The sequence below is a fragment of the Mus musculus genome, chromosome 7, assembly GCF_000001635.26.
Source record: "Mus musculus strain C57BL/6J chromosome 7, GRCm38.p6 C57BL/6J".
Lineage (NCBI taxonomy): Eukaryota > Metazoa > Chordata > Mammalia > Rodentia > Muridae > Mus > Mus musculus.
The window spans coordinates 14,519,229-14,532,545 of NC_000073.6; the positions used below are offsets into that span (position 1 = coordinate 14,519,229).

At 41.1% G+C, this 13,317-nt stretch overlaps 2 pseudogenes across 1 annotated transcript in view; both read right to left on the bottom strand.

Annotated features, from left to right (window-relative positions):
• On the bottom strand, positions 10,397 to 10,838 carry Obox4-ps2 (oocyte specific homeobox 4, pseudogene 2; annotated as a pseudogene).
• Nlrp5-ps (NLR family, pyrin domain containing 5, pseudogene) overlaps positions 11,426 to 13,317 on the bottom strand; it is a 92,413-nt pseudogene continuing 90,521 nt past the window's right edge. The window contains exon 13 of the transcript NR_045120.1: positions 11,426 to 11,785. The product of NR_045120.1 is annotated as an NLR family, pyrin domain containing 5, pseudogene, transcript variant 2 (transcript). The remainder of the gene's footprint in view (positions 11,786 to 13,317) is intronic.

Genomic DNA, 13,317 nt, shown 5'->3' on the forward strand with positions numbered 1-13,317 from the left:
GAATGGAGGGGAGGGGAAAGGAAGGGAGGGGAGAGGAGGGGAGAGGAGAGGAGAGGAGAGGAGAGGAGAGGAGAGGAGAGGAGAGAGCAGTGAGAGAGGAGAGAAGACAAAGGGAGAAGAGAGAGGAGTGAGAAAGGAGAGAAGAAAGAGAGGGGTGAGTGGGTGAGAGTGAGAATTAAGAGAGAGACGAGTAAGAAGTGAGGTGGAGATGAACAGCCATTTTTATGGTCTTTACTTTTGCTAGATAACAGGGGAAGAGTTTAGCCTGAAGGTCAGAAGCTTGGGACATTGTCTACGTGACTTCTATCAATGCTTCTCTTGTGGGGGGGTTGTGGGGGTTGGTAACTTAGGCAGGAGATAGAGTTCGTGTAGCATGAGGAAAAGCCTACCATGTCATGTAGGTGAATTGTCACCCTCTCAGAGTTCAGGCCTCAGCTCAACTGGAGACCAACCTGTCTGTGCACAGCCCAATGCCCCAAAGGCCCCTAATATGAAAATGCTGAGTAAAAAACCTGGGCCTGGGTCTCCATCACAGAACTCTAAGGATACTAGACAGGCAAAATGACCTGGGCACAAAACCCACAGACTAAGAAAGATTCAATTTGGAGTCATACATTTTGAGGATGACCCTGATCACTAAGATTCGCTGACACTGTGGAATACCAGTATCCCTCTCCAGTATAACAGAGTTCTGAATTGATATAAGTACAGCCTTGCATATATATTTATCACCCTTTTACATCAAGGTACTGTGTCAAGGAATCCAAATCTATTGACAGACACCAAAATGCAAAAGTCAGGAAGTGTATAGGTGACTCATGGGGGAGTGGCTATTTGAAACAAAAAAGTGCCATATCTTTATCTGTGTCCCCATCATGCCCCGAGGTGGGTTTCCCATAAGCAGCAAAAAGTTGGGTCCTGTTTAGGTAGACAATCTGTTAGTCTACGTCTTTTTATTGGGAAATTAAGTCCATTGATATTAAGAGATATTAAGGAAAAGTAAATGTTCCTTCCTGTTATTTTTGTTGTTAGTGTTGGGATTCTGTTCTTGCGGCTGTCTTCTTTTAGGGTTGTGGAAGGATTCCTTTTTTGCTTTTTCTAGGGCATAATTTCCATCCTTGTGTTTGTATTTTCCCTTTATTATCCTTTGAAAGGCTGGACTTGTGGAAAGACATTGTGTAAATTTGGTTTTGTCATGGAATACTTTGATTTCTCCATCTATGGTAATTGAGAGTTTTGCTGGGTATAGTAGTCTTGGATGGCATTTGTGTTCTCTTAGGGTCTGTATAACTTCTGTGCAGGATCTTCTGGCTTTCATGATCTCTGGTGAGAAGACTGGTGTAATTCTATTAGGTCTGCCTTTTTATGTTATTTGAACTTTTACCCTTACTGCTTTTAAATTCTATCTTTATTTACTGCATTTGTTGTTCTGATTATTATATGTCAGGAGGAATTCCTTTTCTGGTCCAGTCTATTTGGAGTTCTGTAGGCTTCTTGTATGTTCCTGGGCATCTCTTTCTTTAGTTTAGGGAAGTTTTCTTCTATAATTTCATTGAAGATATTTAGTAGCTTTTAAGTTGAAAATCTTCATTCTCATCTACACCTATTATTACCCTTAGATTTAGTCTTCTCATTGTGTCCTGCCTTTTTCTTTGACCCTGTTGCTACTAGCACAAGACCCTCTGGGTTTTTTGTTTGTTTTTGTTTGTTTGTTTGTTTGTTTGTTTGTTTAGAACAGATGTTGAATTCCACTCACCAGTGATCTCAAGGTCCTGGGTTTGCTATGGTGCCTGCAGTATGTAGAATCCTCTGGGGACCTTGGGAGATAGCGCCCAGGATGTGTTGTAAATTTCTATTTCAATTTATGATTTGATTTGTGTGTGTGTGTGTGTGTGTGTGTGTCTGTGTGTGTGTGAACCCAATGTCTGGGTTTGGTGGCTGTTTATTGGATGGATCCCCAACCAGGTGGGGCTGTCTCTGGATGGCCTTTCCTTCAGTGTCTACTCCACACTTTATCTTCTATTTTCTCCTGTGAGTATTTTTTATAACCACTTTTCTAAGTGCCCCCTTTCTCTCTTATTGACTTCCAATTAGCCTGTTGAAAGTTAGAGCTGCTCTCCTGTGAGACTATGTCGGGGCCTAGCAAACACAGAAGTGGATGATCACAGTCAGCTATTGGATGGGTCACAGGGCCCCCAATGGAGGAGCTAGAGAAATTACCCAAGGAGCTAAAGGGAACTGCAACCCTATAGGTGGAACAACAATATGAACTAACCAGTACCCCGGAGCTCTTGTCTCTAGCTGCATATGTATCAAAAGATGGCCTAGTCGGCCATCACTGTAAAGAGAGGCCCATTGGACTTGCAAACTTTATATGCCCCAGTACAGGGGAACGCCAGGGCCAAAAAGGGGGAGTGGGTGGGTAGGGGATTGGGGGGGTGGGTATGGGGGACCTTTGGGATAGCATTGAAAATGTAAACGAGGAAAATACCTAAAAAATTAATTAATTAATTAATTAATTAATTAATTAATTAATTAAAAAAAGAAAGTTAGAGCTGTGCAGCTCCTGCTGAGATAGTACAAAATACTTACTTTGTACTTAATACTTTGGGTTTAGAGGAGGAAGTGCTAAGTGTCAGAAACTGCAGTTTCTGGCCTCAGGGGATCACAGAAAGCAGGTCAGCTACAGTAGCATAGTAACTTATACTTAGATAAGTAAACTTTTTAATATATAGCAACGTGAAATATCTTGTAAGACAAGTTCTTATCCCTGAATCATTAGACCAAGTGTTACCCTTGCCTGATGCTCTTCCCCATCTGCTGCCTTAAGAAGAACTAAGGAAAAAGTAGACTCCCACGCTGGGGCTGGCCTGCAGCAATATCACAAACTTAATTTCTGCTCCGCTCTGCATTGATGGTCATTAAGCATGGGGTGGGCTTCTAACCTGAGAGTGCAGGTTTGTTGAGGGAATGACCTGAAGATGTTGGCCTTGTTAGGAATTAGCCTAGGGACTAGAGCTATGCTCTGGTTTTTTTTAGGTAGTGGGGGGAAACTTGGAAACTAATGTTAAGTACCAGCCTGTTAGTTTACCTGAGTTCAAACTTAGCTCAGGTTCTCTGAAATGGAGTCTGAACTTAAAAGAATTAGAATATCACCCCTCCCCAAGCTTGCTCATGTGACTAGAAGTCCCAACCTTGGGACTTCATGAAGCTTCATGAAAACAGTTAGTAGCAGGGCTATGACTTTTTGGTGTCTCTTGGGGAGAGGTACCATCAGTGGGAAACAGGAGGGAGTCTTGAGGATTAATTCTTCTGCTGTCTAGCATCTTCTTTAACTATGAACAGATGTTTAGTGGATCTATATTGTAACTGTGTAGCACAGATACCCTTTTAGTAATGCTGTAGTGACCTCTAGCAGTGTCTTTTGATTTGGGCCCAATCTCCCAAGGCTAAAGTTGGTGGAGTCCAGAGGTGGATCTGCTTTATGGAAAGAAAGAAGTTTAAGCCAAACACATTTGTATACCCATTGGACACCCTCAAGATTGTATAATAATTAACAATTATCTGCTTATGGAATAACTTCGATCAATAGGTTAACCAAACATATTCTGTAAATAATGAAGGAAAGAAGCATCACCTTGTTACCATCAGTCTCCAAGGTCAATTTAGTTATGGGTCCTGTTTATGGGTTTTTTAAGGTTCTGTTTATCTTTTCTACCTATCCTGGACTCTGGTGTCTGTAAGAACAATGAAGTTGCTAATCAATCCCTAGAATATTAGTTAATCTCTAACTTACCAGGGCCACAAATGAGGGTCAACTGTTGAACTCTTTAAGTGTAGAAAAACTGTACCTTGGAAATTTTTCTTTCCGTAGTTTATTTATTACTGTCTCTACATCTCAGGCTTAGTTGGGAAAGTCTTAGTCCATCCTGAAAGATATGTATAAATACCAGCAAATATTTGTAGACTCCTGGCTTGGTGCTCTGGTATTGAGTACAGGGGTCCTTCTAATTGGCAAATGCATTAGTCGGTTGACAGGCCTTACAGTTTTTAACAATTTCAGCTATTTTTAAATTGCCATCTCTTACTTTTTTTTGGGGGGGGGAGCAGTTTTTGAAAATTATTTTCTTTTTTTAAATTAGGTGTTTATTTCATTTACATTTCCAATGCTATCCCAAAAGTCCCCCACATACTCCCCGACCCACTCCCCCACCCACCCAATCCCACCTCTTGGCCCTGGTGTTCCCCTGTACTGAGGCATATAAACTTTGAATGACCAATGGGCCTCTCTTTCCACTGATGGCCGACTAGGCTATCTTCTGGTACATATGCAGCTAGAGACACAAGATCCAGGGGGGCTGTACTGGCTAGTTTTGTGTCAACTTGACACAGCTGGAGTTATCACAGAGAAAGGAGCTTCAGTTGAGGAAATGCCTCCATGAGATCCAACTGTAAGGCATTTTCTCAATTAGTGATCAAGGGGGAAAGGCCCCTTGTGGGTGGGACCATCTCTGGGCTGGTAGTCTTGGGTTCTATAAGAGAGCAGGCTGAGCAAGCCAGGTGAAGCAAGCCAGTAAAGAACATCCCTCCATGGCCTCTGCATCAGCTCCTGCTTCCTGACCTGCTTGAGTTCCAGTCCTGACTTCCTTTGGTGATGAACAGCAGTATGGAAGCATAAGCCAAATAAATCTTTTCCTTCCCAACTTGTTTCTTGGTCATAATGTTTGTGTAGGAATAGAAACCCTGACTAACACAGGGGCACTGGTTAGTTCATATTGTTGTTCCACATATAGGGTTGCAGATCCCCCGAGCTCCTTGGGTACTTTCTCTACCTCCTCCATTGGGGTCCCTCTGATCCATCTAATAGCTGACTGTGAGCATTCACTTCTGTGTTTGCTAGGCCCCGGCATAGCCTCACAAGAGACAGCTATATCAGGGTCCTTTTAGCAAAATCTTGCTAGTGTATGCAATGGTGTCAGTGTTTAGAGGCTGATTATGGGATGGATCCCCAGGTATGGCAGTCTCTAGATGGTCCATCCTTTTGTCTCAGCTCCAAACTTTGTCTCTGTAACTCCTTCCATGGGTGTTTTGTTCCCAATTCTAAGAAGGGGCAAACTATCCACACTTTGGTCTTCATTCTTCTTGAGTTTCATGTGTTTTGCAAATTGTATCTTATATCTTGGGTATTCTAAGTTTCTGGGCTAATATCAACTTATCAGTGAGTACATATCATGTGAGTTCTTTTGTGATTGGGTTACCTCACTCAGGATGATGCCCTCCAGGTCCATCCATTTGCCTAGGAATTTCATAAATTCATTCTTTTTAATAGCTGAGTAGTACTCCATTGTGTAAATATACCACATTTTCTGTATCCATTCCTCTGTTGAGGGGCATCTGGGTTCTTTCCAGCTTCTGGCTGTTATAAGTAAAGCTGCTATGAACATAGTAGAACATGTCTCCTTCTTACCAGTTGGAACACCTTCTGGATATATGCCCAGGAGAGGTATTGCTGGATACTCTGGTAGTGGACTGGTAGACTAAGTCTTGCATTCCGCAGCGTCCCATGTGTGACAATACTTTTCAGTATATTTGGACTAATTTTTCCCAGGTACAATTAATTTGTAGTCAGTTGTGCTTTATCTTCACTGATGATACCGAGACATAGACAGGATTTTGGTCCAGATCACATCTTCTGTCTGATCAGAGATTATGGATTCTCCTGGGTCTAGGGCAATCAAGGGCATGATGGGCCCATTTTTAGGGCCATCCACTGTGCTGTCTTGTTGCCCCCTGGGATGGAGTTTAGTTCTTCCTTCTGCCATCAAAAGGCCACTCTCCCTATAAATAACTCCACAGATATAAGCAGTTGCAAAGGTACACCAGCCATGTGTGTCTCTCAGCTTTTCTCAAGTATGATGCCTTGGTCAGAGCTTCTAGTTCAGCTTTCTGGAGTGATATTCCTGCCAGGAGTGGCTCTGTCCATATGATCTCAGTGTCTGAGACCTCCACTGCCCAGCATACCTCTGTCCATCCTGAATGAAGCTGTTGCCACTGATGAACTACATTACCTCTGTATCAATCTGATCAGTCATGTAGAGGCCCATAGATAGAGGTCAAGGTCGGGAGCAAGGGAAGTTGAAAAGCTATCCTGGGGACATTCAAGAAGAGAGGCTGGTATTGAGTCATTCTGGCATCATCTCTAACCAGGAGGTCATTGCTGCATGGATGTGTAAACAGGGCAGGGGCAAGTTCTATCAATTGTTGACACATTGTCAATTGGCTAATGCCAGGGCCACAATTTTGAGTATGTATCCACCTCTAATGAGGTGACCTGTGGTTGACAGAGTAACACCTTCTTGGCAGAAGTTCAATAGTCTGAATGTGTCAGGTTATCTAAGAGGTCCTGGGGTTTTGTTTTGCTTCTGTTGCCACTGGGAAGTCATTTATAAACTGATGAAGGGACTTTATATTTAGGTTTTATCAAGACAGACTATTGAACTTTATTATTTTTTATTATTTCTTAGGTTACCCTAGGCTTGGGGAGGGTACACTTTTGAGCTTTAGGGCCCTCTTATCTCCTTTTGAGGCTATCTGTTTTAGGCTTCTCTCACAGTCTTTTGGTTTGGCCATATCTGAAAACAGGATCTTTGCTAGATCTCAAATCTGTTGCTTCTCTTCTCTCATAATTTAGGGTCTGTGGAGGTGTATTGTTGAAATGTCTCCATGACCTACTCTAAAAAAGCTGTAGGGCTTTCATTTTCTCTCTGCCTAATGTCATATACTCTAGCCAAATTTCTGGACCATCTTATGGACTCCATGACAACTGCCAGCAGAGCCTGATGTTAGACAAAGAGCCTCATCTTACTTTTAATGGTGTTAAGATCTCAGTCTGGGCAAGTTAGGGGGAAACAAGTATCACTTGCTGCTTAATCACTGGTAGGCTCCCATGTAGAGCCAGGAACCAGCTTCCTGGCCACTTCTAGGGTGAAAGGAACCTGAAGAATGTAATAGACATAGCCTGTCTTTTGTTATTAAGTCTGCCAAAGTCAAAGTCACTTGTGAAATTTGTCTCGTTAAAGTCATCTTGTCAAAGTCATCTCATAACAAGAAACAAACACAATGTACTGGCTGGTTTTGTGTGTCAACTTGAAACAGGCTGTAGTTATCACAGAGAAAGGAGATTTAGTTGGTGAAGTGCCTCCATGAGATCCAGCTGTGGGGCATTTCCTCAATTAGTGATCAAGGAAGGGGGCAGGGCCTCTTGTGGGTGGTACCATCTCTGGTCTGGTAGTCTTGGGTTCTATAAGAAAGCAAGCTGAGCAAGCAAGGGGAAGCAAGCCAGTAAGTAACATCCCTCCATGGCCTCTGCATCAGATTCTGCTTCCTGGCCTGCTTAAGTTCTAGTCCTGACTTCCTTTGGTGTTGAACAGCAATGTGGAAGTGTAAGTTGAATAAATATTTTCCTCCCCAACTTGCTTCTTGGTCATGATGTTTTGTGTGGGAATAGAAACTGTGACTAAGACAGTGACCCCCACAACCATCACATTGCATAAACTGTAATATAAAAGTTGAAATAAGTCTGCTTGGACTGGGTGTATTCCTGACTCTAAGAGTCCTACTTGCAAGCAAAGATGAGGCCTGACAGTTCCTCTCCACACATACTAGACATTTACTCTCTCTTGATTTTTTGCTAGGCCTTCCTCACAAAATTTAGTCATTTTAATTTTCCTTCCTACTTTTCCTTCTCTTCTGAAAAACAAAACAAACAAACAAACAAACAAACAAAAAACAGAGATTGAATCAGGGTTCAGTTCATAAAAAGACAGAAGGAAATGTCTCATTGAATTAAATTTCTAGTCTCTACTCCTTTGTGTCTTCAAATGAAAAGTTCTGGTCACATAACCCTGGTTAACCTCAAAGTCATTCTGATACCCAGGCTGTCACTGAACTTGCAGTTCTCTAGCAGATTCCTAAGTAGCTGGGATTACAATTCTGTGCCCCTATTCTGATTTTCTTGTAGTCTATGATAACTTCAAGAGTGTATGACTATTCCTCTCTTTGAAGTCCTCCAGTCTCATTGAGAGTTTCAGCCTGTTTTTACTTGGTGTATTTTTTTTTCCTTTTCCAAGCAGGGACATCTGTAGCCCAGGCAAGTGTGGTGCTACTGTATGGTGAATGCTGGCCTTCAAGTCCTCATCCTTCTTTCTCCACATCAAAGGCAAACTTGGCTTCTTCAAACAACTTGGCATGGAGAGGCATTAATGGGCCTTACTTCTGAAATGTTTCATAGATCTGGTAATGAATTATAAGGCCACCATCTTGTAAAGCTCCAATTTCTCAGGCATTCAGACCCAGGAGGACAGAAACAATGTTCTCTTTTCCATATAAAGTTCACCATTTTCCATACAATCCTGTCACTCAGTAAATGTTCTGTAAAAGATGATTAAACCTTGCATGATCCTGGTTATCCACACCTTTAGTGCTAGCAGTCTAGGAAGGTGAGACAAAGCAATGTCTGTGAGTGTGAGACCAGGCTGGTCTATATAGTACATTTTATAACACTTTGGTCTTCATGAAGAGATCTTGAGTCAAAATCAAACAAATGAACAAACAAACAAGAAAACAATTATAATTCAATCAATAAGACTAGGACTCTCTTGGTTAGGGCAGGAATTTGAGTGGTTCCTGTGTGTATATCTAAAAGATTTATGGGTCTGCAGGGTCAGAGGATCCAAAGAATGGGTGGAACTCTGAGTTTCCTGCCTAGAAAATACATGTAAGTCCTGTTGCAGAGGAAATTTAATCCAGCAACATGACTGCTCTGGTCACATCCAAAGATATTCTAGGTCTGTGATATCTGGCTGGGTCATAGACTTGCCACATATATTAATCCCTCTGACTGGAATCCTTAATGTAGTTCAATTTTTCACTTCTTCCCTTAGAGTATCATGATGCTGCTGTTTACCATGCAGGGAAGGATGGAACACATTTGATTTTTACTGTGTTCTTCTTCTCTTGGGATGTCTGTGAACTAATTCACACCAGGTGGAAAAAGATGAAACAAAGTTCAGAATGATTGGGCCAGCAGGATTTTATTACATTTTTTTTGGGTTGTAAATTGGCTCTTGGGCTCCCTAGATCAGATAGAAAAGATTGAACCTTGACAAGAATAATAATTCTCCATTTGATCCTGAGCTTAGAAAAGCTGTCTGGACAAATTAGACTACAGCCTTACTAAAGTGTGAGGTACAACACTTTAGTATACACCTTTAATTGCAAACAATGGGATCTAATTGAAGAGCAGACAAAGTGATCAATTACAAAAAGATTTGACAGAATGACAGGATGTTCCAAACTCTCAGGAGAACAGCTACTTGAGAGTATAGTAGAGAGGGGCAGGTGAGTGAGTTGAGAATTGAGTTGCTTAGCTGAGTGTCAGTGAAGTGAGTGCAGTGCAGGTCAGTGGAGTTGAGTTTTTCTGTGAATTCATTCAGTGCATGTCAGCACAGGCAATTGAATCCATAGAATAAGAAAGAGGCAGAAGATTACCACTAATTTGCAGAGTTAGCTTGTTACCAAGCAGAGAAATTTAATGAGAAACTGACAGAAATCAGATTCAATAAGCAAATTCATAAGACTTTTATGCCAAAATAATTGAACCAATCATGCAGAGTTCAGACTGTGCTATAAAGTATGAGTTATTCAGCAGTACACCTCCAAGATGACAATTATGTGAAATGAAATAAAAGTTACATTTACATTCTGATCCTAGAAATAGTGCTCAAATACAGTGATGTATGCAAGCAAGGTACAATAACTTACTGAATGGCTGGTGAGTTGGTGTTGTGAATAAATTTTGTGTTTGATGTGTACACTTGTGTGTGGGGTTAGCTTCAACAAACAGAGAAGGACCTAATGGAAGAGATCCTTTGGCAGCGTTCTGGAGATGGTGTGTGTCTTTTGAGTTAGAAGTTACACAAAAGCCCAGCTTGATGGATATAGGTCTTGAGAAAAATTCAGGAGAATTTTGCAAGTTTTCATCATAGATGTCCACACTAATATCCATAGGATTTCAAGAATCAGAAGACATGGGGAAAGTGCTGCTAAGACCTCAGGGTGCTGCTCCAGTTACTATGCTTTTGTGCACTGTTCATCAGTTCAACATGAGGTATTAGTTTCATGTTCTGTAAGAAATCTAGAGGAATTAATGTGGAGTCCTGAGGATAGAAGTTAGAGTCTGTGGGGCTCCTTGGATCTATTTTTCTTCTATTCTCAGGTTCCTTCACCTCTATCACCTTTGCCAGAAGTCATCAATTGTGGAGGGCTATACTTTAGCAACCTATCACATTTTAAGAGTTTTTTAAATGACTTCCTGTGCAATTTGTTATTTTTTAAGGGGTGTATTGGGTTGAAGAAGGTGGATTCTGAATTTTGGCTAATATTTGAAGGTCTAAGTAGAGGAAAAAAACTTAAGCCCAAGGATCTCTCACACATAGAGTCAACACTGGATGATGAATTAAGAGGGGAACAAACATTGGGAAGACAAGACCTATCACTAGAGAGTTTCCCTGCTTTCCTGAGAAGTTCTCTAAATTTTTTGCCTCTGATGTACCCAACTAATATGGTTCTTGCTGAAACAAATATATTTCAAGTGCTGATCAATGAGGGAGAAGATAAATTTCTGATCATGGGAGTTCCTCAGTGCTCTAAACTGAGGAGAACAGCTGACATCCAAATGTCTCTGGCACACAGAATCTGCACTGGTAGCAGAAACAGAAACTTCATCACCTTTGGGGTAGTTAGACCTATAGTGATCTCTACTTTCAATCTTCACAGAGAGGTTTGTGTGCTTAAGCTCTCCTCCTCTACTCAGACCTTCAAATATTAACTAACACCCAGAATCCACTTCTCCATGTGTCAGACACCATCAGTTTTGAGCCCTCCTCCTGAACTCAGTCCCTTTTGTAATTCTCTACAGGAGATGGCCATCTTCTCCAACATTGATCAGGCCTGTAAGATTTACCTAAAGAATACAAGGTCTTGGAAGCAAAGGAAGCAGAGGAGGAAGTGTATTGTATAAGTTACAATCCAAGGCCAGGATTCCTGTACTAAGCCTCCCAGTCTTAAAGGCACTGTCTTTTTTAGCTAGCCTCTGCCTTTGAGGATATCTTGTCCAAGGGACAGTCTATTCTCAGCTTTCATTTTCTATGCAGTTGAAGCCCATCAAGTACATCCTCAGACTCAGAATCCATATTTTCCACATGGTAGGGAACATCACATGTCAGCTTTCCCCCTCCTCTCAGCCCAAGTATGTTCTCAGACCTGGAATCGACCTTCTCTACTGCTCAGAACAATGAGATTTCCTTATGTGGAGCCCTGATGTGTATACAAAATTTACAAGGCCCAGTAGCAGGAGATAGTATCATAGATTAATCACCAGTTTCTTTTAATATTTACACAACCAGCTGCAGCACAAGTTCCAGCCTTAGCCCAAATTCCACAGTCCATCACAGCTTTGGCAGCTGGGAATCCAACAGAGATTTCAATATTCATCACACTTACACTCACAGTAGATGTTGAAGGCCAGACTGCCATATAAGACAAGCTCTTTCTTGAACATCTCAGTGACTTGGATGCTGCCTTAGACATTTTCACTGCCTGACTTCACTGAGCATTTCTCACTCCTGGATGTCATTTATGAAGTATTGATCCTGAGGGTTGGGACAATCCTGTCTCCATTTTCCAAAATGTATGGATTAAATTTGGAGACAGATTGTTTAAATACCTGAAATAGAAAATTTGAAGAAAGATTTTGGGAATATTTTTCATTTAATGCAATATACATATATATATATATATAAATTTATATATATAAATATATATAAATTTATATATATATAATTTTTTTCAACATAACATTTGTACTGATTCTCTCATATTTTTATGCCAGATACCACCTGATCACACACACTTCCTTGTCCTTTCATGTGTATTCATTCTTGTTACCACCCTGTACCCCAAAGAGGAAAAAAAGATTAAAAGAGCAGACCATTTTGCATTACCTATATTTTCAGTGGAGCATGGGGACATTCTCCTCATGGACTGCTCCACAAATAGAATAGACCTCTTCCCCTCCTGCACACCTTCCACTAGCCAGCAACTGTGAAGATGTACATTTCACTATCCCACCCCTTTTAAAATTTTTCTACAGTGCCTCCCTGTCTAGTATGTTAATTTCTTTGGAGGTGGGGTGAGTTGGCATATGAATCGCAGTTATCACAGAAGCCTGCCCTGTCCCTCCCTCTCAACAGTGAGTCTGTAGCCATCATATCACAGCAATAACATTGTTCTTGCTTTTTACATTCATGGAAATCATGGATTATGGATGTTTCCAGTGTTTCCTGTGAAAGCACACCATGAACCTGACCACCAGGATCAGTAAGATCCTGGTCTCAGACAAGGTTCTCAGAGGTCTCCAAAATCATAACACTGACATGGAATAGGGGAAAAGCATGGGCTACTCCCCCTCAATATAGCCTCTGTAGTCCAGCAAGGTCAGGTGACACCAGCATGGCTTCAGGCTGCAATCCAGACCAGTCACCAGAGTTTAAATACAGGAGATCATCATGTCATCTAGTATGTCCTTAACATTCTGGCCTATGTCTTGCTTCTTCTGAGTGTTGAGTTTCTAGGTGAGTTAATATACCAGTCTTTACTATGACCTTCTCTTATCAATTCATGAGTTGTTCCAATCCCCAATGCAAGACTTATATTTTATCTTTAAATTAATAAAGTGATCTAATCAAATTACAAATGCCCTTCTTACTATTTTACAATGCTCCACAACATCAAGAAAATTAAGATCTTGGGTTCATGATAGCTCAGATGAAGTGGGCTCTTGATGAAGCACCCTGTTCAATTCCCAGTTTCCCTGTTATGTGTTTCCTAACATCCTTGACCTCCAATGAAGGGATTAATCTCCTGATCTCTTCTGAACTTCATGGGCATATAGATTTGCAAGTCACAGATGATTTCATATACTCAATGAAAAGTTAGAAAGCTGAGCATACCTTTGGCCAAGCTAAATAGTGAATGAAGCCCGTTATGTTTTCCTACACCTAAATCCAAGCACTTTGGAGAAAAAGGCAAGGAGATATTTCTAAGTTGCAAGACAGTTGGGTCTATAACGGTGAGAGAGTGTTAAGCTTATGTGGAGAGACAATGTTTGGATTAGAAAAAAGGAAAGAATAGCAAAGAAGCTGCATTTTTCTTTATGGAGCACAAAACAACAGTTCTAATACTCTGTTAGTTTTTCCA